The following is a 25,742-nucleotide window of genomic DNA, read 5'->3' on the forward strand; positions in this document are numbered from 1 at the left end:
TTTGATGTACGTATATGTATAATCTTGACATCGTTTTATATGCTACTTCGGAAAATAGTGTTTTGTCTGACTGGATGATTTGAAAATGGTTTCAGGTAATCCAGAGCTAGCCATCGGTTGTGGGATACGTGAAAACGTTTTCAAATAATCCAGATAGACAAAAAGAAAATTGAGTCATGCAACTTTGGCTGTTTCCGCACCGAGCCAGACAACTGAAATGTGACACATGTTCTAATGGTTGATCATTAATAATTATCTTTGTTATGAAGGCATCTTCTTCGTAAGTGTCAATCCGAAGATTGGTTGGCAGAAGTGCTTCTTTCCCCCCTCCTGTCAGGTCCTGTTAGCATCTTATTTCCGCCTACGAGCTTGCTCTTAGACCTTAAATGTCGGGAGGTTTATAGTCTAGGTTTCGACTTCCTCTCTTACCATGAATAATTCCTTCCATTAATTAATTAGAAAACTGTTATGTCATTCTGAAGGCATACTTTCGCCACTTGCTTTTATGATTACACGCTGTATTTTTTGCAGATTAGATTTACTTGGTGAAGTGTTCTTTTATGAGTCATACAGAAAAGTTTGTACGAATTCCACGGGAAAAGACTTCCGCAATTCATTTCAAGGATTCATACCGTCAGAACAGAAGCACAATAATAGGACGTAGGTTGGTTTGCAGACCGCCACCGGCATGTTTGGTTACACATCTGTACGATCGCACTGTACGCTCAGCTGACGTCTTTGCTGACATTTACACTCTCCGATATACCTGCACCATTTGGCGGCGCCCAGCTTCCGTCATCACAGAAATCCGCTATTTCGTGTGCAACGACCCGACGTGAACCGCTACGACAGTCGTGCGATTCTGAGAACAGAGGTGTTCACCGATAGCGACGTAAGTTCATGCCTACTCAAAGCCGGGCAGCGGCAGCGAAGAGAAGACCGTTTTGGGCCATTCGGTGCGTGTTGCACGTGCGCCGAACCCCCAGCAGCGCCTGTACGCCTGTAATGGGGGAACTTGTAACGAGGTAGTTTTGGCGCGGTCGCGCGCTACACGTGCGCCTGCCGGACTAGTTACCCGCCGCCAACTTCACTTGTCTGCCGCAGTGCTGTGCCACGCTGTTGCTGCTCAGTCGGCGAGAGCACCGTTATCACAGCACGCCGTCTCCCCCTGCCTGTCGCGGACTCATTGTCTCGCTTTGGCACTGCGCAGGTGCCCAAATTTGTTTCTGGATCGCCGTTACCCAACACGAATTTCCTGTAGCCGTCGTTTCTGGTTAACTCGCGCTAAAACCGTTGCAGCAGCTAGAGCGAGTTGACGTTTTCCGTGGGAAATAGCATGTATGCAGCATACATCGATCGTGCGAAACGAAACCAAACTCGAGTTCTTCATTTCTGGTAGACTTGTAACCGCGATTAGAGGTAGTCTAATAGAATATATGCTCCAAGATTTCAAAACCTCAGTACCACACTGGTGACTATCAAACGAAGTACGTTGCTGCAGAATACGTAGGCAGATTGGTGATGGTTGTGAATCAGTATAAGAAGCCGCCCCCCCCCCCCCCCCCCAGAGAGAGAGAGAGAGAGAGAGAATTGGGAGGGGCGATGAGGGGGGAATACCTGGTGTCTAGCAGGCTGCCGTGCTCGTAAAAGGCCCATTGCTATTCATGTTACACGTTAGAGACGTGGGGGATATTATCGGTTAAAATGTGCTATTTTTCACAGAAGTTACGGTGACCTATAAGGGATAGTTTCCTTTTAGTTTTAATTTTTTTACCTTCAATTGTTCGATATATTCCAATCTCTCCGTTCACCTTCTGTTTCTACTCCTTACAGCTCGCTCTACTACCACGAAATTAATCCTCTGCCATCTTAGAAATAGTGTATCATGGTGTTCTTACTTCTTGTCAGCCTATTCCAAATACACTATCTGATTAAAAGTGTCTGGACATCTGTTAGTGGACATCAGTATTGGGTGTGTCCATCCTTCGACTTTCTGACGGCTTGAACTCTCCTGCGGACACTTCCAATAAAGTGTCTGAATGCCTGTGGCGAAAGGGCAGCCCATTCTTCCCCAACAGCAGAAACCATAGGAGGTAGTAACGTTTAACGCTGGGATCTGGAGCCTATTCTACGTTCTAACTCACCCCAGCGATGTTCCGTTGGGTTCAGGTCTGGGCTCTGGTCAGGCCAGTCCATTCCAGAAATTTCATTGCCCATAAACTATTGCCTCGCAGTTGCTCCATTATGACAGGGTCATATGTCATTCTGATACGTTAATCGTCTCCGAATTGTACCTCTGTTGTACGCAGTACATATTGCTGTAAAATGTGTTCATATCCCTCAGCATTTAGCGTGTTCTTAAGTGCAATAACCACGGAAAACACCCCAGTGCCCCAAACAGCGCCTCACGCATACTTCACTAATGGCGCCACACATGATGGCACAGAAAGTTCTCTAGGAATTCATCAAAGCTAAACCCTTAAACCGGTTTGCCGCAGGTCATAGCGTGATTTATCACTCCAAATCAGTCGTTTTCGGTCGTCTACTGTCCATTGGCGTCTCTCTTGGTTGTTTAGGTGTGGTTGTTCCTTCACGTCTCCGATTCACAGTCGCTTCAGCAACAGTGGTCTTGGGCAGCTTTAGAAAGGTTAAAATGTTTGTTACTTAGGTGAAATGGAATGAATAGTCCACGTTAGAAGTCTGAGCTCTTCTGACTGACTTACACTGCTGTTACTGCTTGTCTACTGAAAACACAATACTCCTCGCCTCCTTTTACAGTGGCAGGTCGGTCTCTCGTGACATCTAGTGGTCAATTCCGCTTTACATACGTTTGTTTGGACACTTTTGACCAGGTAGTGTATTCCTCTCAACGCCTATTTGACATAGAACCTCCTCATTTCTTGTGCGTCATCCAAATTTCCAACGTCTTTGTATAGTACCACGTGTAAAACTTTTCGATTTTCTTATTTTCAGGTTTTCTCACAATCTGTGAGTCACTTTTGTTCAGTGCTGTGCTCCAGAAATGCCCAGAAACTTCTTGCTTAAATGTTTTATACTTTCCCTGTGTTCAGTACTAGTACACGTCTTTTAGCGAGAAATGCTCTCTTTGCCCGTATTAGGCTGCTTTTTATATCCTCCTCCTGTCTGTAGCCTCATTTATACCTCTGCTCTTTACTTTCAGTTTCCTTTGGTTTACTTTAAATCCATATTTGGTGCTCATTATACCATTCATTCCATACTTAAGGTCACGCAATTGTTTCTTAGTTCCATTGGTAATACCAAAGTCACCTCTGATTCTGTACTCCATCACACCTGCACTGGCTGCGACACAACTTTTCTGTTTCGCTTTGTGGTTGTTTGACATTGTTTTTGTCGTATCTTTTCGCGTAAAATATTCCTTGTTATCGATTAGGCGTTCATTTGAGCAACTTCATCTCCGCTGCCGGCTCATTTTCACTTGTATCAAAACATATGAAGGAACCCAGACCTAATTTGTCTTCACCTGGTAGCTGTGGAACATAGCCGACGCAAAGAGAGGCGTGCTTGCATTTTTGTACCATATTATTGTAATAAAGTAGTGAGTCTTAGAAAACATTGGCATGTACTACATCATTCATTAAACCACTAGACCATCTTATATTTTACCAAGCAGTATAAAGAATATTTCGCATGGAAGGCAGCCACAGCGTGTCTTCCTCCAGTCTCAGTAACAGCAGAGGAAAAAACAAATCAGAATTCTTAACATTGTTACGCTATCACACTGAATTTTAATCTTACTCTTGAATCTTTCTTTTGTTCCTGGCATTGCTACTTCAGTGATCAGGTTGAATAGTAAGCGAGGAAAATTACATCCCTCTCTTTCACCCTTTGTACCCGAACACTTCGCTCTTGATCTTCCGATCTTATGGTTCTCTCTTGGTTCTCGTTCTTGTTGTGTATTACCCTACTACAGTAATGGACAAAATCAGCCTGGTACGGAGTCCCGCAACTGTCTCTTAATTTATTCATATGTCACCTTATACAGGGTGATTCAGCTGTCCCTACCTATGGGTTTTGTGCAGCCCGCAATGGGTTCAAAACCACATGCAAGATCTTCAGATTCTCTCGCTCGCTGCAGGCAAACTATTAGTCCTACAGAAAAATGAAGAGGACCTTTGTGGAAGAAATTTTGTGGGCTGTAATAAATTTTGTACCAGAATATGTTTTCGCTGGAGGCCACAGTTCTCGAGTTATTCGAGAAAAAATGCGTTTGAAGATCACTTTTGTAGGTTTTTTTCTCAATAATTTGAAAATTACGGTCTCTAACGAAAATTTAACCACATTAAATTTCCTTTAAAAAGTCCTGTTCATTTTTTCTGTAGTACTAATAGTTCACACATGGCAAGCGAGGGAATATGAAAATCTCGCTCAAGGTACTTTCGGGTTTCTTAAAACCTGTAGGCAGGGCTAGCTGAATCACCTAACATAATATCTCTATAGATAACAGGGTTAATGAGTCAAAATCATGTCGTACAAATATATGGGAGTAACGGTGTGTGGGGATAAGAAATGGGATTGTTCATACATACTGTCTTGTAGGAATAGTGAATATTGTGTTCTGATTAATTAGTAGGGTTCTGGAAAATCGTGGTGTGCTTAAAAAATAGGATTCTCTACAATACATAGTGAGATACGTTTCAGATTGGTATCGGCAGTACTAACAGGAAGCCTTGCCTGTATAAAAAGAAAAGTGAGTACAGGCTTATTAGAATAGGTAGAAAATGTAACGGAAGATATGCAAAATTTTAAACTTCTGGCACTCAAAGAAAGAAGCCTAATTATTTCGTGAAAACATGGTTAGAAAACTACGCTTTCAGTGCGTTCTGCTTTTCATGATGATAAAAGACTAATATGAATATAGAATTAGGGCAAGAACAGTGCGCACAGAACCCTACAAACAATTATTACCTCCAGAGTCTACCATGAATGGAACAGAAACAAGCTTTAATATGTGTTACAGTAAAGAGTACTCTGTCAAGTGATTCGCAGAACATAGAACTAGAGATTGTTGGGGCGGCAATCACATGTACGTTATTCCATCGCTTTCTGTTTCCCTATGAGCGCAAGGAACTTCAAATGGGCACTGTACGGTGTGTAACATACGTAACTGTAATGGTCCATACGTGGTTAAAGATAAAGAAACACTGTTGTTGGCAAACGGTAACACACAAGGAGGAGAATACTTTTGTCTAGTTCAGCTCTTCATACGGCGATATTGCGCAGCTTTTGAAACGAAACGATGCTGGTACCGTCCTTGTCAATTGTTGCTATAAAATTTTCGTGAACGTAGGTGGGTAATATACCACGATGTTTGGCTTGCATCCGGAGGCAAAGGTGTTCAAACCACGGTGTGGCCATGCGGTTTTAGTTTTCATAGACATCTACATCTACGTGATTCCTCTGCTATTCACAGTAAAGTGCCCTGACAGAGGGATTTTCTGCTAAACGCGTAGATTCCGGTATGTTTCTTTTGAAAGAACAACTGCACATTTGCTGCACTATTATTTGTCCATTTGGAACTTAAATTTTGATTTTATCGACGTCGAAGCTGACAAGAGGTCAACCACCACAAATTATCTTTACTGCCTTCGTTTCTGTACGGTAGAACTAAGTATTTCTATTCATGCAATATATCTCTCTCATGTATTCAATCTTTGTACCTAAAATTGCATTAAATACCTTCGGTGATGAAATCACATTAACCAACAGAACGTTACTGCGGGAGCTGAAGGTCTGTCTGCTAGATAAATAAGTGGATTATAATATTCAAAATATCTGCGTTACGAAAAATGTGCGCCGCCAACATTGCTTTTCTCAAACATATGCTACGTCTCGCGAACTCCCTCGGGCATTGTAAGATATAGGTAAGAGCATCTAGTTCATATGGGAATAAAATTCGCGTGTAATGGAAAGTTCCGTTTCGTCGTCCATTTGTACTCGCACAGTGCTGTATAGGTATCGATTATTGGTACCCCAGTTAACAGCGTACTGTGCGCGTAGTTTCTGTTCAAATTGTTGGATGTCAGGTCCACCAGTTATGCTAAACACCGTTTTTTCCAAGTTTCCAAACATGTATCAGCACCTCTGTGCCATCATCAGTCGGTTTCTGTTTTATTTAATCTGTAATGTGAACATTTTTACTCAATGAGTACAAAATTACAGAAATATTTAGTTCAAACAACAATTTGTTTGTTTTTAGTTAATACCTTTGCATTCGGTTTGCATGGTTTTGCAAGACCACTTGCGTATTATTCCTTACAGGTAGCTTGTCATCTGCAACCGAAAGATGTTGATGAGTGAAACGGTATTTTGCGTAACTGGTGGACCTTACATCCATCAATTTTAACTGCAAGCACGAAAAACACAAGGACCTGCAAATCCAAATGATGAATATTTCTGATCAAAATTACAGGAATAGATTGCAGAGCATTTGTTAGGAGGGGAATAAGTTGGGGCGAGTTCACTGGGTTTCGGATGAACAAACCAAGTGCGTGTTCACTGGGGTCCCTTCAGTAGCAATATGCAGTGACTGGGCAAGCACACAACCTTCTATAACTCTGGCTCGTCTCTATGTAAGGGTCCATTATGTACCGCAAATCACATTCGCAAATAATAAATGAAATGAGATACTGAAGCCCGAAGGATAATGATGTAATCTAATGCACGAGTTTAAATTCAGTTCGTAGGTTTATTGTAAGTAAAAGAATAATAAACAAAAACAAAAATACGTACAATTCTAAATGGATTTATTGCACTTAATTAAGTAAATCGATCGACCGAGCAAAGCAAAGCAAGAAGAGCGATGTTCCAAAGTCTGCAACGCTATCTGCACTCACTATTCCTAGCACATAAATGACACTACTAGTAATAATGCGCAATGTTCGCAGAACTTCCACAAAAAGCCTCACTAAAGGACCAAAGTAATTCAGTCACTGCTGTCATTTCTATTTGTCGCTCATGGAATACTATAATGCTCGAACCGGTCTCATAGAAAGCGCGTTGAGTTCGTAATACGGCGATATTGAGCAAATTTAACACAGTGGGTAGACAACCGCTCCCGTCTTACCGAGCTTACCCACCAAGATAAGTCCAAAGACCACGACGCACATTCTGCTCGCTTATTCAAGTACTTGATCACAATGCCGACCACTGCAGTCAAGACTGCGACTTTACCTAGTCTGAGCTACCTTCTCGAGATAATACGCTTTTATACTGATTTGTACACATTATGCATATTTAATAAACATATTCATAAATCTACGTAAATTACATTTTGTCTCGTCGCTTAACATGCACGTTTTATCTTTTCAGTTTATTAATTTGCGTTCGCCCTGATATGAAGTCGCAGAACCAGTCTAGTGCATGCCGCTGTTCTACCCGCCACATCTACACTGGGTGACCCAAAGAGCATTCCGTAATTCTTGCACAGCTTAACGGAGGCTTAATATAAATTATTACAGCATATTCCCACTGCGGTGTCACCATGCTGAAGATAACTGATAGTTTGCATGTGGGGAATCGTTTGTATTGGCACAGTGAATTAAATATTATAAATAATTCAACAATTTAGTTTCGTGAATATCGCACAGCCATACGTGCTCATCGTGTAACTGAAGTCATAACCTATCTGTTGATGTGTCATATGCACGAGGGTAATCCCAAAAGTAAGGTCTCCTATTTTTTACAAGTACATAGACCTGTTTATTTCTACAATGATTTACATCAGTTTGCAGCTTGAGCATTTACCTATTTTTCGACATAGTCACCATTTCTGTCGATGCATTTTTGTGGACGCTGTGGCAGTTTTTGTATGCCCATGTCATACCAGCTCGCCGCCATGCAGTTCAGAAAGTTATGAACCTCTTCTTTCACCTCGTCATCGGAGCTGAATCGCTGGGACCACAATTAACGCTGACAGGTACTGTGGGACTCTGAAAAAACTCGCTTTCCGTCGAAATGTTCTTTTAACCCAGGGAGCAGGTAATAGTCACTGGGCGCAAGGTCAGGACTATATGGTGGGTGGGTGATTATGTTCCATTGAAACAGTTGCAGGTGAGCAACGGTTTGCCGAGCGATGTGTGGGCGAGCATTGTCATGGAGAATGTGTATGCCCTTGCTCAACATTCCTCTTCTCCGGTTCTGAATTGCCCGTTTGAGTTTTTTCAGAGTCTCACAGTACCTGTCAGCGTCAATTGTGGTCCCAGCGATTCAGCTCCGACGACGAGGTGAAAGAAGAGGTTCATAACTTTCTAAACAACATGGCGGCGAGCTTCTATGACATGGGCATAAAAGAAGTTGCCACAGCATCTACAAAAATGCATCGACAGAAATGGTGATTATGTCGAAAAATAGCTAAATGTTCAAGCTGTAAACTGATGTAAACCATTGTATAAATAAACAGGTCTATATACTTATAAAAAAAATAGGAGGTCTTACTTTTGGGATTACCCTCGTATTAGTGACAAAAAAAATTACTCTGAGCACTACGGGACTTAACATCTGAGGTCATCAGTCCCCTAGAACTTAGAACTACTGAAACCTAACTAACCTAAGGACATCACACACATCCATGCCCGAGGCAGCATTCGAACCTGTGACCGTAGCGGTCGCGCAGTTCCAGACTGAAGCGCCTAGAACCGCTCGGTCACACCGGCCGGCTACTGTAGGCTGTTTTGACAATATTCGAGAATTTCAGTACAGCACTTTTAAAGTTGCCAGATCATCTTGGCGTTGGTCCCCGCCTCTCGCAGGACCACTCCTGGCTGGGAGTGCTACCCTTGGCCTTTGCCCACTACCGCGCTCTGTCCGCACGTCTCACGGCATTCGGCCGCTTCGTCCCCGCTGCTCTGCCGTCCTACCTTATTCTGAAACTAACTAAACGAAATCATTTGGAGTGAATTTCTTATCTAATGTTTTGGGACTGACTAGAAAAAATTGTGGTTTCGGGATTAGGGTGAGTACGCATGGTGAAATTGGCCAAAAAGTGACATTTGCCGATTATTATATCTTAATAACATTTGATCTCTCGTGAATAATTTGATTCGTCGTCGATTAATTCCAACTGGAAGTGTAGTTTTTGTTATTTCAAAGTTAATAGTGCAAGCGTAAAAAAATCCAGTCATTCTGCACTGATTATGTATGTCTACATCGGGAACTATACAGTCTAGAAGGCTGTGGTTTTCAGCTATTTGTTCGTTTAATTCATGTTAATGTTTGTGTTAAGAGGTTGGATGCAGTGTGTAAACACAAATGGCGGTATTGCACTTGCATATTGTGGAGACTGAATGCTGAAGGAAGATATGCAGACAAAAACGTTGAACTCCAGCAGTTTATGGAATGCCAGTAAGAAACAATATACTTGATCTACAAGGGATGAAAAGAACGGTGTGGGCTACATTCTTCCACAAATTATCTGCTGATGATACACCTGTACATAGTCTTTGCCCACCTGAGGCTGATTCATGGTGCAAGTATCGCAAAGCTCAAGCAGCGGGTGCAGATGAACAATTTAGATACAATATAGCATGCCATCTGCAGTGATGGAAGACATTAAACCAATGTGTAGAGAGTTAGCTCATCCTGACCCCCTTTCCTAATGTCGCGATGGTCGAACGCAAAATCCGAATGAGTCATTCAATAATGTCATTTGGAGCCGCATACCAAAAAAGTCTGTTGGAATGAAAACTCTACGCTTCGATGTTTGTGACGCTGTGATAACGTTTAATGATGGTAATAAGGGAAGATTTGGGTACTAGGGCACCTTGGTATCACTCCAGGATCCAACACACTGCAAGCCTTCCAGCGAATGGATCAACTTAAGATCATGAAAGTCCAGCCAGTAGTAGAGGAAATGACTAAAGAAACAAGAGACCGGAAAAGAAAGAAGCATTTAGGTTTGTAGCATAATAAAGTACAGAATCCAGATAATGCTGATTATGGGACTGGCTGTTTGTAGGAGCTGGCATGCCTCCATATGTGAGTTAGTATCAAATGAAACCTTTAAACTTGATTTCCTGAAAATGACATTTTTTCAATAATTGACTCGTTATCTCAAGAGCTATTACAGATACGTATATCTAATTTTACACTATTTTACCTCGTTGTATACTTATGCTGAACCAGCAAAACATTTCTACATAGAATGGTTTTTTACTTAGAATAAAGCAAAAGTGGATTTAAAAAAATTTAATATTAATTTAAAAGACAATTCAATATAAATTTAAGAAAACCAACTAATTATTTGTCTGTATATTACGATTCTGGTTCAGTAATCAGAACAGGAGTGAAACTGTACTTCCCAAAAATTTCGTATCTCTATCTGCCAAAGGTTCTGAGATAATTGGTCATCAATATTGTAGATTTAGCACTGTAGGTATAGAATGTATGTACCCCTTTAAGGGAAAAAAAATCCGTAGACACTTGAGCTAACTGGCATGACAAACAGCGACGGTATTACGTGACTGCTTATCCTGTATCTACTTCTGATTCTCCAAATCAGTGAGCGCGAACTATACCGGTATAACATTGGCTTTCCTGTCCCATTCAGGAGTCATACATGGCGAGATCGACTGCTGTTATCACTGAGGTTAGTGCGTTTTCAAAAATGGTTCAAATGGCTCTGAGCACTATGGGACTTAACATCTGTGGTCATCAGTCCCCTAGAACTTAGAACTACTTAAACCTAACTAACCTAAGGACATCACACACATCCATGCCCGAGGTAGGAATCGAACCTGCGACCGTAGCAGTCGCGCGGTTCCGGACTGCGCGCCTAGAACCGCTAGACCACCGCGGCCGGCTAGTGCATTTTCAGTGATAGCTTTATTGCTACGTGTATACGGGTTGTTCACATACAACGACAGAAAGAAAATCTCTCAGCTTTCCGAGATAAGACGTGTTTCATTGGCCAAAAATGAGCTAATTTTTCGAAATAGCCCCCTTCCATCTCAGTGCACCTGATCGAACAGTATTCCAGTGAGCAGATGCCATACCTGTTGTAGAAGCCCTGCAAAATACCCATCTACGGCAGTCAACAGCCTCTTCATTGCATTATGAATAACTAGCTGACAAACCCAGCATTTTCAGGTATTTATTTTCTTGTTTAAAGATTATTGTGATGAAAGAATATCTTCTTGTCTTTGCAGTCCAGTACCACGCCACGTGGTTTTTCACCCACTTTATACGCATGACTTACTTACTTTACCAATTGTTGTTTATTGCATACAGGATAATCAACCGGAGGAACTCCGAAAGCACTAGCCACAGATTTGCTGGCGGATGAAATCTACTTAGGGTTTTTTGTCCAGTGCATGGGCTTTCACCTACCCTTGATTGTTGTTTGGGTTTTGATCTAAAACAGTGGATCGGCGTTTCATCTACAGTAACATACTGACTCACAAAAACAGTTCGATTTGACGAAAGAGCTTACGGGTGAACAGTCGGGTGTTAGTGGCCGGTGGACTGTTGGCCCGTAAACTCTTTCGTCATGAAGTACGCCGGGAGAAACTGAAGAATCACAAGTTGGATTTATTTGAAAACGTGAAAAACGTTGCTGAGAAATTTCGTTCGCGTTTATTTTTGGTCAGAATCAAAACAAATGTGTGTAAACATTTCCTATATTTAGTTCTTCGTGTACAAATTCCCGTATTCTCCGTCTGATAAATTATTGACGCCGGCTGCATCATATATAAGTTATTTAATCACCGATCGTCCAGTACCATACTGTACATTTTTGACGCAGTAATTGTGAGTGCAGATTTCGTGTATTTTTAACATGGATCACGTACAACAAAAGCTAGTAGACCATTTGAAGCACTCGCCCATCTGCTAATTTTGTAAGCGGCAGACTTTTATAAATCTTCTCCAACTATGGACAAATTTCTATTTCCAGTTTATCCATTTGAGCTAACACAAACAACAAGGCTCTATTTCAAAAGCTGTACAAACATAACTAATCCGTAATTCAAGTTGACTCTTAAGTTATTAACAGAGTTGTGTACAGAAAATGAAAAAAAGAAATTATAAGAACGCCATGTATCTGCCAGGCTGAGAAACTCTTCTTCGCTCTCATAAGATAAGCGGTAGGTATTGACGATTGTGTGATTTAATTTCCGGAACGATATACAGTTCGATGTTCGCAGATCGTAGATGACCTGTATATGACGAATCAGACTTCCTGTATGCAAGTATGGAAAATAACACTATATTCCGGACCTAGAGATATTTTATGAACGTTTCGTGAACGCTGAAATATCTAAAAGTATCACGATAAGGTATTGAAAAATTGCAGTCAACTATTTGAAAGTTTTTGACCTTACGGAATATCGAAAGAACATTATTTTAACAGGCTTGAAACATTTTTATGTTAAATTCAGAACATAACACGTTAATACTAATCATTCGCTATAACCTTCTGTAAATGTGACACATGTTATCATATAAGATCTCCGACCGTACGTAACTAATAATAATGATAATACCGGATCTAAACGTAAAAATCCGCAAAGATCTCAGTGTTAAGTACTTGAAACATATATTTCTATAACCTATGTATTGAATTTTCTGGCTCTAATCAAACTTCAAAGTGATTGGCACCATACTGAGCATGTTTTTTTTTTTTAAAAGAAAGTACAGCGTACTGTGTTTTGTCTATAGGCGAATGATGCTGATCAATGTCAGGTGATTGCAAATGAAATAAAAAATTCATATATGTGTCTGCTTACTTCTTTTACGGATCTTGTCTTTAAGCATTTATGTTTTGCATGATAAAGCTAACCGTTGGCATCATTTTCCATAATTCTGCTGATATGCTTTTCACCTTACAGAAGTTAGTTATGTGGCTGCACTTGGTTCAGATCCGCCAACAGGGAGAAGATAATATGCGCCGTTAAGTTGCATCTAGGTGGGACATCAACCTTTTTTCTCCTAGATACAGTAATGAGCGCTGCAGATGAACATTGAATTCAAAATAAATACTTCACGATTACCTAGCAAGAGGAAACACCGCTTGTAATGCGATTGCATTTTGCATGTCTCTTATTGCAAAAGGCAATCGAAATATTCTCAGAAACGATTGCACAGAAATTGCATGTGTTTCTTACCGGAGTGATGAACATAGTAAACAAAATCAGACCATAAAGAATGTTTAACTCAATGAAACGAATTACCCATAAATGCCAAGAAATATGACGACGGAGGGTGTTGCACGGAATTCATGTGATGATGTAATGTATTAATACTTACGTCAGTTATAAGTTTCTGTTTTGTATGACATGTGAAACTTTCTCGTAATGGTGTTAATCCACCCCTAGAAATTCAGTTGGTTATATCTAATATCTGAGATGAGTCAAGGAACAGGATAGAGACAGGGTCCGCATCTCGTGGTCGTGCGGTAGCGTGCTCGCTTCCCACGCCCGGGTTCCCGGGTTCGATTCCCGGCGGGGTCAGGGATTTTCTCTGCCTCGTGATGGCTGGGTGTTGTGTGCTGTCCTTAGGTTAGTTAGGTTTAAGTAGTTCTAAGTTCTAGGGGACTGATGACCATAGATGTTAAGTCCCATAGTGCTCAGAGCCATTTGAACCATTTTGATAGAGACAGGTGAAGACAGCGGGATCAGTGAGAGACACAGACGTGTGATGAAGAGAAAACTGCAGTGTATACTGATGTGTAACGTTTTTTTAGCGGATTTTGTAAGAGTAGAAAGACATAGTTTGTTTAATAAAGAGGCGAATGAAAAACGTTCGAAACATTGTGTTCTTTGTAGTGGAAATCAGCATCATGTTAAAAATACAACTGTTATATAACGTGTGAAAGATAATTACTTTTGGCTCCGAGGAACAAGCCGTGTCAGTACCATTTACTATAATCCTGTTGGGAGAACATGGTTGAGTAATTTAGACTTGTTTTCTGAAATAAAATATTTCTGTGTCTGGGCACGTATAGGAAACTTCATTACGGGTGTCTTCCTATCCATTAAGAAAGCTTACGTCCACATTCCAAACTGTGATCCTGTCAGAGTAGTTTAGAGTTATCAGAAAAGCAAATTTGTGTGGAGAAAAGTTAACGCACGGCGTACAAATTGAAATAACTAGCATATTTGGCGTATTGGAAGCTCGCACGGGGAACCTTATCGTTTCCAAGTTTCTGGATTTGCAGCCGAGTTGCTGTTGTGGAAGGAAAATGACATTATTAAATCGAATCCAAAGCCAGAAACTTGGATATCACATTAGGAGTTGTGTTGCCCCTACTGCTAATTCAGCTACAGTCATCTGTACTGATTGTGTATATGAATCAACCGTAGTTCTGTATATTTGGTATTACACGATTTAAACAATACTTTGTTGAAGTTAAATAATAATAGGTTTTCACGCAGACCTATCGTCATGCTTGTGTTTTTGACACAGGAGGTTGAAAAGGTTTGAAATTCGATCCTTCACGATATTAACATGATAAGAGTTGTGTGGTACGAAAATAATGTACTGAAAATTTGTTACAGGTAACAGTAAACCTGTAACGACACATCAAGTGCACCTTTTTTTGACAAGTTTTAAATCATTTTCCAACTAATTGTGGATCTTGTAGAAGCTTATGGATGTCACATTTCAGAGTCGAAAAATGATAAATGAAACGATAAAAAGACAAAGACCGGATTTCTAGCTGATGAATACAAACTAATTATCTGACTAATTTCATACTAAATTATAAAACGCATACCGGAAAAAAGTTCGTTAAAGGATTGGGTACGCTTCCTTTAAAGATTACTCGCACTCCTCGTCTTTTTTTCTAAATAAAAATGTGTGGGGTATTGCGAGAGTTTCATTGCGTAACTCCGTAGTGCAGTTAAAATAAAAGTTCTAAAACAGCAAATGTTAGCATTTCAACTATCCAATGTGAATAAGGCAAGTATTCCACTATTACGGAATCATATGGTTTTGTAATTGTAAACCGGAAGCCTCGATCAGTTAGAATTGTTAAACAAGTGACTGTGTCACAGACCACAGAGGAACTAACTACTTGCGTGACGGCACGTACACGACACAAAATCACGCCGAAGTTTCCATCCACCAAGAGTTACCACCGGCTTGCGTCAGACTGTAATCTAGGACGTATCGGCAAATATCGCTGAACTAAGACCGACATTAGTGGCGAGCTTCATAAATCTCCGAGTCGTGCGGCAACGGCGGCCAACTTCGTCCTCCATTCCGGCTGGAAGATAGGAAAAAAGGGCCTCCACATAGGCTGGTCACGAAATTAATGGGTGCATGTTTATCAAACAGTGGGACTGTCCGTTTCCTTGACTCACAGGGGCCCCGGTAGTTCTAAGTAGTGGCGCGCTGTAATTTGTAAATGGCCGATTCTTCAATATTGCACGACCGGAGCAGGCACAAGATTACAATTGAATTGAGTAGAGCCGGCCGAAAGTTCATGAAATATTTGTTGAAATTTTGATGCGCCGCGCTCTCCTCTCGGGGTAACAAGAGGCTGGCTGAGGAATATTTCAGGGACTGGATGAAGTATGCACAAAGAAAATGAAACGGCATTACATGCAGTTTAGATTATTTTAGACGCGCGCGCGGGCGCGCCTGCATTATGGAGGATCGGCGAAGCGCGCGCACAGTGCGCATGCATTAAACACTGATGCTAATGGTATGATGTAACCCCCGGTCGCAATGAAATTAGTAGAGGACGCTGCCGGCGGCGACGGCGACGCCAAGTCGAGGAGCACAAAGGCGGCGGCCACGATAATCTTATCGACCGCGTCTTGCTGCTTACGTGCTGCGTGTGCATTCCCTATTTATGCCACATACTCGTATTTGTTTCAGGTACCGCAGGTGAGAGCAACGGAACGACCTGTCTGGCGACCCTCAAGCACCTGGTGAGTTCCACATAAAAGTCTACTCTCTGCTGAAGTATTATTGTAACCACCTAACCTTCATTCTAAATTTCCTAGACAACGTATCTCAAGAAGAAACTGCGTGATTATTTTTGGCAGACTCCTGTTTTAGGCTGCAAAAGTACATTTTTGGAATTAGATTAGGAACAGAGGAGGTCATCGTGTATGTGGAAATAAAAGGACGTGAATATTGGGGTTTAACTTCCCCCTTACATCGAGATAATTAGACACGGTGCATAAATTCGGATAAGATAAGGATGGAGAAGAAAATGGGTAGTGGTCTTTTCAAAGTAACCATCATGTTGTTTGCCTGGAGCTATTTAGACACGTCATACACGACCTAAATCGGAATGACTGGACGGAGATCACAGTTTACGCTGCCATACTTCGCTGGGTCGAGAACATAAAATATGGGGAATAAAAATACTGGGGAATACATATTTCACACAACATTTAATAAGTTCATATTTAATGCTCCACATAAGAACACTCCGTTACCTGTAACAAGTTTTCATTGCATTATTTTCTTACCATACAGCACACAGAACGTTAATATCGCGAAGGATCGGATTTCAAACCTTTTCTACCTCCCGTGTCAAAAACACATGCATGACGATAGGTCTGCGTGAAAAACTATCAGTATTTAACTGCAAGAAAGTATTGTCTAACTCGTGTAATAACAGATGTACAGTACTACAGCTGAGTCATATATTCAGTTAGTACAGATGACTGTAGCTGTATTACCAGTAGCGGCAACACAACTTCTGATACTCACCTAAGTTTCTGGCTTTGGAGTCGTCTGAATATTGTCGTTTTCCTTGCATAACAGCAACTCGACTGCAAATCCAGAAACTTGGAAACAATAAGGTTCCCCGTGCGAGCTTCCAAAGTGCCAAATATGCTAGTTGTTATTTCAGCCGGCCGCGGTGGTCTTGCGGTTTTAGGCGCTCAGTCCGGAACAGCGCGACTGCTATGGCTGCAGGTTCGAATCCTGCCTCGGGCATGGATGCGTGTGATGTCCTTAGGTTAGTTAGGTTTAAGTAGTTCTAAGTTCTAGGGGACTGATGACCACAGATGTTAAGTCCCATAGTGTTCAGAGCCATTTGAACCATTTTTTTGTTATTTCAATTTGTACGCCGTGCGTTAACTTTTCTCCAGACAGATTTGCTTTCCTGAAACTCTAAAATACTCTGACAGGATCACAGTGTGGAATGTGGTCGTAAGGTTTCTTATTGGTTAGGAAGACACACATAATGAAGTTTCTTCGACGTGCCCAGACACATAAATATTTTATTTCAGAAAACAAGTCTAAATTACTCAACCATGTTCTCCCAATACGTTTATAATAAATGATACTGACACATCTTGCTCATCGCAGCGAAAAGTAATTATTTTTCACGCGTTATACGATAGTTGTATTTTCAACATGATACTGATTTCCACTACAAAAAATAATGTATCGAACATTTTTCATTCGCCTCTTTATTAAACAAATTGCGTCTTTCTACCCTTACAAACTCCACTAGGAAAAAATCGATATACATCAGTATACACTGCTGTTTGCTCTTCATCACACGTCTGTGTCTCTCGTCAACAAAGTAAGTTGATTTGAGAAGTGTACTTGGGGATGTAAGACATGTAGAAATCTAATGTTAGGTAGCACGCCTATTACATTTACGATATTACCGTTAACTACGTCTAGCATTTTGAGTTAAAATGTGACAAAAAATTGCGTTGCTTTTGGCGAGAAATATGTTAAAATTGTGTCAACTCCAAATACGATAATTCATTACAGAATGGATATACAAATTACTAAGTTACAAACTACCCAAAAGAATTTCTTGAAACATTCAAAAATCTCGTGAAACACATCACTGAACGCACTGATCTACAAGAGCGTGCTGAAAAATAATGCACCCGAATTTTTTATGTGAAAACTCTTAAAGCTTTTTAAATAATAAAAACTTTATCAACATTTTACATCTTTATTCGTCATGTCTGCATATTTATTTCTCACCATAGTCAACCTGGCGACATATACATTTCTGCCAACGAGAGACCAGTTTTTGATACCGTCAGGTCACTGTAGAATGTGACTTTGTTGTCGAAGCCGTAACCTCACATCTTCTTACACCATGTCATCACAATCAAAGTGAAGTCCTCGAAGGTGTTCTTCAAGTTTTGGAAGCAGATGAAACTCGGAAGGGCCAATTCAGCATTGTACGGAGGATGATCGATGACAAGGAACCCAAGGAGTCGGACTGCTCCAGATTTCGCAGTGCTCATGCGTGTCTGGCATTGTCACGCTGAAGAAGAAGGTGCTCCATGTGTGAACTAACTCATCGAATTCGTGCTTTTAGTTTTCTGACATACACTATGTGATCAAAAGTATCCGGACACCTGGCGACAGAAAATGACTTAAAAGTACGTGGCGCCCTCCATTGGTAATGCTGGAATTCAGTATGGTGTTGGCCCACCCTTAGCCTTGATGACAGCTTCCACTCTCGCAGGCATACTTTCAGTCAGGTGCTGGAAGGTTTCCTGGGGAATGGCAGCCCATTCTTCACGGAGTGTTACGCTGAGGAGTGGTACCGATGTCGGTCGGTGAGGCCTGGCACGAAGTCGGCGTTCCAAAACATACCAAAGGTGCTCTATGGCACTCAGGTCAGGACTCTGTGCAGACCAGTCCATTACGAGGACCTTAAGGTCTTGTAACCACTCCGCCACAGGGCGTGCATTATGAACAGGTGCTCGATCGTGTTGAAAGATGCAATCGCCACCCCCGCATTGCTCTTCAACAGTGGAAAGCAAGGAGGTGTAGAACATCAATCTAGGCTTCTGCTGTGATAGTGCCACACAAAACAACAATGGGTGCAAACCCCCCTCCATGACTAACACGAGCACACCGTAACACCACCGCCTCGGAATTTTACTGTTGGCACTACACACGCTGGCAAATGACGTTCACAGGGGCTTTGCTATAACCACACCCTGCCATTGGATCGCCACATTGTGTACTGTGATTCGTCACTCCACACAACTTTTTTCCACTGTTCACTCGTCCAATGTTTATGCTCCTTACACCAAGCGAGATGTCGTTTGGCATTTACCGGCATGATGTGTCGCTTATGAGCAGCTGTTCGATCATGAAATCCAAGTTTTCTCACCTCCTGCCTAACTGTCATAGTAATTGCAGTGGATCCTGATGCAGTCTGGAATTCCTTTGTGATGGTCTGGATACATGTCTGCCTGTTACACATTATGACCCCCTTCAACTGTCGGCGCTGTCAGTCAACAGGCGAAGTTGGCCTGTACGCTTTTGTGCTGAACGTGCCCCTTCACGTTTCAACTAAGGATGTTTAGGTTCAAAAATGGTTCAAATGGCTCTGAACACTATGGGACTTAACATCTATGGTCATCAGTCCCCTAGAACTTAGAACTACTTAAACCTAACTAACCTAAGGACACCACACACATCCATGCCCGAGGCAGGATTCGAACCTGCGACCGTGGCAGTCGCGCGGTTCCGGACTGAGCGCCTAGAACCGCGAGACCACCGCGGACGGCAAGGATGTTTAGGAGTGTGTAAATCTCACGCACAGACGTACGACTCAAGCGACACCCAATCACTCAATCACCTGACCACGTTCGAAGTCCGTGAGTTCGGTGGATCGCCCCGTTCTGCTCTCTCACGATATCTAATGACTACTAAGGTCGCTGATACGGAGTACCTGGCAGTAAGTGGCAGCACAATGCAGCTAATATGAAGAACGTAGGTTTTTAGGGGTGTCCGGATACTTTTGATCACATAGTGTATTACGTTACACACCGCCATGTCACACGCTGTAATGCGGAGCCCTCTAGCGGCAGAGGATGAAATCAGGGGCATTACTTTTCAGCACATCTTCGTACTTCAATTACTCGTTCGGAAAACGTTTGGCACAAATAACATTCAACTCCCCCCCCCCCCCCCCCTCTTAGACAGCGTCTGTGTTCAGTCACCGAGCGAGGTGGCGCAATGGTTAGCACACGTCAATCGCATTCGCGAGGAAATGTTTCAAGTCCGCGTCCAGCTATCCAGATTTCTTGTCCGTGATTTCCCTATATCGCTCCAGGCAAATGCCGCGATGGTTCCTTTGAAAGGGTTCTGCCGATTTGCTTCCCCACCGTTCAAGAAGCTTGTGCTCTGTCTCTAATGACTGACAACGACGGGGCGTATAAACCTGATCTTCCTTCCTTCCTTCCTTTATTGTCAGTCACCGAAATACTTGTAATTAGAAAAGGCATATTCTTAACCAACAGACGCAAGAAGTGCGTCTGTGATGCAGAGAAAAAGAGAAATTAAGCAATCAGAAGAGCACCAGAAGTTGCACAAGCTGCATACGCCACCGAGTGTGATGGACTGAACATCAGAGTGCTTCCGCTCCTGGCGCGGACCCAAGACAGGCCATCCTACAGTCAGCGCGGCCTCCAGTGTTAGATCTAAAACAGTTGAGTAGTCGGTCTTGTCAAGAATATTCATAATTTACACAAAAATTATTAATGCAAGGAAGATTCTACTGTTCGTTGTTACACCGTATAGGCGCAGCAGAATAATTCACGATGGAGCGGTGTGCTGCCACCTTGAAATATTGCATCTTTTTCATGGAAATAACGTCGGTACTATAGGAAACGTCTGGCGTTAATGTACTGCTGATATAATGCACCTGATTTACCGGTACCTGAACACAGTCACTGTCAATAACTAACCGCTTTCAAAACAGTAACCGGACTGGTGGAGTACTTCACTGTGCCACCAAAATCTGTACATACCTTGTATGTGATCGTATTCGTAATTATGTCTTGTGCGTAGTGTAAGTTCTCCCAACAACTGATTTTCTGTCTTGTGTTAGGCATAATGACTTTTATATGTCAAAGCAAAACATTGGAAGTAATTGTAGTATTCACTCTACTCTATCTGTGGTTGTTTTATTTTTATTATTATTGGAACGAATTAAAAATTAAACGATTAAATCCATCTAATGTCTTCTTACATAGCTTGTTTTATTAGTAAATATACATTTAGAAGATGCAGTAGTACGGTAAATATTAAATAACTGTCATTTTGAGAGTTTCCGGTTGCGCATTTGCTTTACGTTATTTGAATTCGTTATCATCTAGGGGACAACCAAGGCATCAGTGGCAGGACCCTATTAATTTTCGTACTCACTGTTCAATGGTTTATACAAAAATACCGGCAGTGTTTAAATGTGCGATAACAAAATTCAGAGAATGTTCTCAACTTACTTGGGTTTCGGTTTAAGAATAAATGTAGTTTATTGATTCCCTTTTACGGTTGCATTATCACAATGACGTAACTAATATACTTCTATAAATTGTTCACCAGAGCAGTGCACCACGTTAACTATCGTGTAGCTTCGGTTAACTACTAAAATTATTCGAAGTACAACCGCTCGTGTTCAGACTTCTAGTTCCACACTAACTAACCGGTGTGAAAGTATTTTAAGACCAGCTCACGCCATCTCGCTGCGAGATTCTAAGTTAAACTCTGTCCAATATGCGAAAATTATTACACACGCTTAACAGTCGCTAGCTCACGGAAAGTCCACAAAGACTTTTCCCCAAAAATCTATGTTTTTTTTGTCACCAACGAGAGGTAATTTCACATTAGATTAGATTAGATTAGATTAATACTAGTTCCATGGATCATGAATACGATATTTCGTAATGATGTGGAACGAGTCGAATTTTCCAATACATGACATAATTAGGTTAATTTAACAACATACTTAAGTTAATATAACAACTTTATTTTTTTGTGTTTTTTTGTTTTTCTTTTCTTTTTTTTTTCTTAATTTATATCTAAAAATTCCTCTATGGAGTAGAAGGAGTTGTCATTCAGAAATTCTTTTAATTTCTTCTTAAATACTTGTTGGTTATCTGTCAGACTTTTGATACTATTTGGTAAGTGACCAAAGACTTTAGTGCCAGTATAATTCACCCCTTTCTGTGCCAAAGTTAGATTTAATCTTGAATAGTGAAGATCATCCTTTCTCCTAGTATTGTAGTTATGCACACTGCTATTACTTTTGAATTGGGTTTGGTTGTTAATAACAAATTTCATAAGAGAGTATATATACTGAGAAGCTACTGTGAATATCCCTAGATCCTTAAATAAATGTCTGCAGGATGATCTTGGGTGGACTCCAGCTATTATTCTGATTACACGCTTTTGTGCAATAAATACTTTATTCCTCAGTGATGAATTCCCCCAAAATATGATGCCATATGAAAGCAATGAGTGAAAATAGGCGTAGTAAGCTAATTTACTAAGATGTTTATCACCAAAATTTGCAATGACCCTTATTGCATAAGTAGCTGAACTCAAACGTTTCAGCAGATCATCAATGTGTTTCTTCCAACTTAATCTCTCATCAATGGACATACCTAAAAATTTGGAATATTCTACCTTAGCTATATGCTTCTGATTAAGGTCTATATTTATTGATGGCGTCATACCATTCACTGTATGGAACTGTATGTACTGTGTCTTACCAAAATTCAGTGAGAGTCCGTTTACAAGGAACCACTTAGTAATTTTCTGAAAGACAGTATTGACAATTTCATCAGTTAATTCTTGTTTCTCAGGTGTGATTACTATACTTGTATCATCAGCGAAGAGAACTATCTTTGCCTCTTCATGAATATAGAATGGCAAGTCATTAATATATAATAAGAACAACAAAGGACCCAAGACTGACCCTTGTGGAACCCCATTCTTGATAGTTCCCCAGTTTGAGGAATGTGCTGATCTTTGCATGTTACGAGAACTACTTATTTCAACTTTCTGCACTCTTCCAGTTAGGTACGAATTAAACCATTTGTGCACTGTCCCACTCATGCCACAATACTTGAGCTTCTCTAGCAGAATTTCATGATGTACACAATCAAAAGCCTTTGAGAGATCACAAAAAATCCCAATGGGTGGTGTTCGGTTATTCAGATCATTCAAAATTTGACTGGTGAAAGCATATATGGCATTTTCTGTTGAAAAACCTTTCTGGAAACCAAACTGACATTTTGTTAGTACTTCATTTTTACAGATATGTGAAGCTATCTCGTACTTTGAAGAATCCTGAACACTTCAGGCCATCTCTTACTCGCAGCTCATAGATACAGGGATTGAACAGAAGCGTGGAAACACCGCGATAAACGCAGATGCTAGGGAAGGCTGCAGATTACGCTAGTTGTGTCTGACCACAAACGGCACCTGCCCAGTGCCCTGTCAGTCGCCGTCAGGACATTGTTGTGTGAAGTCGTGAGTGCATCATGTCGAGCAAAGTGAATTCGATGGGTGGGCAACTTGTTGATGCTCGTATGGTGGGTGTTTCAAGAGGCACCATATCAAAGATTTATACCGCATACAGAGAAACTGGAAAAACGTCATCCTCTAAATCACAGCGCGGGCGAAAATGTGTGTTGATTGATCGTTATGGACAGTCATTGAAGAAGGTTGTAATGAAAAGTAAGAGGACGACAGCAGAAGCCACTCCAGCACTGGATGTCGCACTTGGGATCGCTGTCAGCACCAAAACATTATGAACAGAGCTCCGTAAGCAGGGAATTGAAGGGCGAACTGTAATTCTAAACCCACTCAACAGTGATGGAAATGCCTGTACACGAAAACGTTGTGCTGAAACCATAAAACCTAGACTAAAAAGCAATGTAAGAACGACATGTGGTCGGTAGAGTATTGTTGCACGCTGAAACATATCGGGAGCCGGGTGATGATTTGGGCAGATCGGGTATTAGACCATAGTGGTCTACAAAGGTCCCTCGTTTCCGCCATGGCGGTTAGCAAGTCACGCGTTCCTCTCCAACGGTCTCGCGATACCTGATTTTTTTCAGCTGCTGGCACAGATCACCCGTTTACCTGCCGCTATATGGCAGCCGTAGTATTTCTCATACAATCGTTTTCCGCCAATCACAGAGACTGAATTGTGTCGTCTGCTCAGTCAAGTGACTCGGCCATTGCCGCCGCCACTTATCCAAAGCTGTCCCTGTCGCGGTACGCATCTGGCGGCCAACACGTGCGGGCACAGCCGCCTCCGGTTTTTAAAGTTCTGGCGTTCAGCCGCATCTGGCTGTAATCTCACAAAACACGTGGTTTCATCTTGGAGCTATCTGTAGTAGCGTACCGAAGCATATCAAAGATCAAGTTTTAGTATTGGCTCTGAAGGTACTTCCCTAGTCGGATGAAGATGTCCTTCGAAATAAACTATTATAACGCAGTGGATGACTTTCATCGTTTAATTTTCCAGTATTCTTTTTCTTCTCCTATTACTTCATTGTGTCTATTTCTGTACTCGATGGTACACTGAAGAGCCAAAGAAACTGGTACACCTGCCTAATATTGTGTAGGGCCCCCGCGAGCACGCAGAAGTGCCGCAACACGACGTCGTATGGACCCGACTAATGTCTGAAATGGTGCTGGAGGGAATTCACACCACGAGTGCTGCAGTGCTGTCCATAAATCCGTAAGAGTACGAAGGGGTGGAGATCTCTTCTGAACAGCACGATGCAAGGCACCCGAGATACGCGCAATGAAGTTCATGTCTGGGGAGTTTGGTGGCCAGTGTTTAAACTCAGACTGTAGCCTTCTGTAGCAATTCTGGACGTCTGGGGCGTCGCACCGTCCTGCTAGAATTGCCCAAGTCCGTCGGAATGCGCAATGGATTGAATGGATGCCGGTGATCAGACAGGATGTCACCAGTCAGAGTAGTATCTACACGTATCAGAGGTCCCATACCACTCTAACTGCACATGCCCCACACCGTTACAGACCCTCCACCAGCTTGAACAGTCCCCTGCTGACATGCAAGGTCCACAGATTCCTGCGGTTGTCTCCACACCTGTATACGTCCATCCGCTCGATATAATTTGAAACGAGACTCGTCCGACTAGGCAACATGTTTCAAGCCATCAATAGTCCAATGTCGGTGTTGACGGATCCAGGAGGGACGTAAAGCTTTGTGTCGTGCAGTCATCAAGGGTACACGAGTGGGCCTTCGCCTCCGAAAGCCCATATCGTTGATGTTTCGTTGAATGGTTCGCATGCTGACACTTGTAGATGGCCCCAGCACTGAAATCTGCAGCAATTTGCGGAAGGTTTGCACTTCTGTCACGTTGAACAATTCTCTTCAGTCGTCGTTGGTCCCGTTCTTGTAGGATCTTTTTCGGCCGCAGCGATGTCGGAGATTTGATGTTTTACTGGAAATCTGATATTCACGGTACACTCGTGAAATGGTCGTTCGGGAAAATCCTCACATCGTCGCCAACTCGGAGCTGCTGCGTCCCATCGCTTATGTGCCAACTATATCAACACGTTCAGACTCATTTAAATCTTGATAACCTGCCATTGTAGCAACAGTAATCGATCTACAGCTGCGCCAGACTCTTGTTGTCTTATACAGGCTTTGGCGACGGCAGCGCCGTTTTATGTATTCTGTATTTGATTACGCATGCCCATACCAGTTTCTTTGGCGTTTCAGTGTGTAATCCCGAAGCTATCTTATACTGCTGGCTTCTTTTCGCATCTTGTACATTATTCTCCTTCATTGTTTCATTCCTCTTCCTACCAGGGATTTTTCCTTGTTGGGACGTTCAGCCTCATGAGGCTAATCGAGGAGCTTCCTTCCATCAGAAGCAGCGGCTCCAAGACGCTGCTAAATGTTCAGAGCAGACCTCGCTCGTGAGGCCGATCTGCTGACCCGACGCCCAAATGACACCATATGACATAACGGCTAGCCGCCA

At 41.9% G+C, this 25,742-nt stretch overlaps 1 protein-coding gene across 1 annotated transcript in view; it reads left to right on the forward strand.

Moving 5' to 3' along the window:
* LOC126481822 (protein bric-a-brac 1-like) overlaps window positions 1-25,742 on the forward strand; it is a 1,776,705-nt gene that overhangs the window by 563,760 nt on the left and 1,187,203 nt on the right. The window contains exon 7 of the mRNA XM_050105780.1: window positions 15,859-15,911. The gene's annotated coding sequence lies outside the window, so the exon portion shown is untranslated. The remainder of the gene's footprint in view (window positions 1-15,858; window positions 15,912-25,742) is intronic.

Source organism: Schistocerca serialis, chromosome 5, assembly GCF_023864345.2.
Source record: "Schistocerca serialis cubense isolate TAMUIC-IGC-003099 chromosome 5, iqSchSeri2.2, whole genome shotgun sequence".
Lineage (NCBI taxonomy): Eukaryota > Metazoa > Arthropoda > Insecta > Orthoptera > Acrididae > Schistocerca > Schistocerca serialis.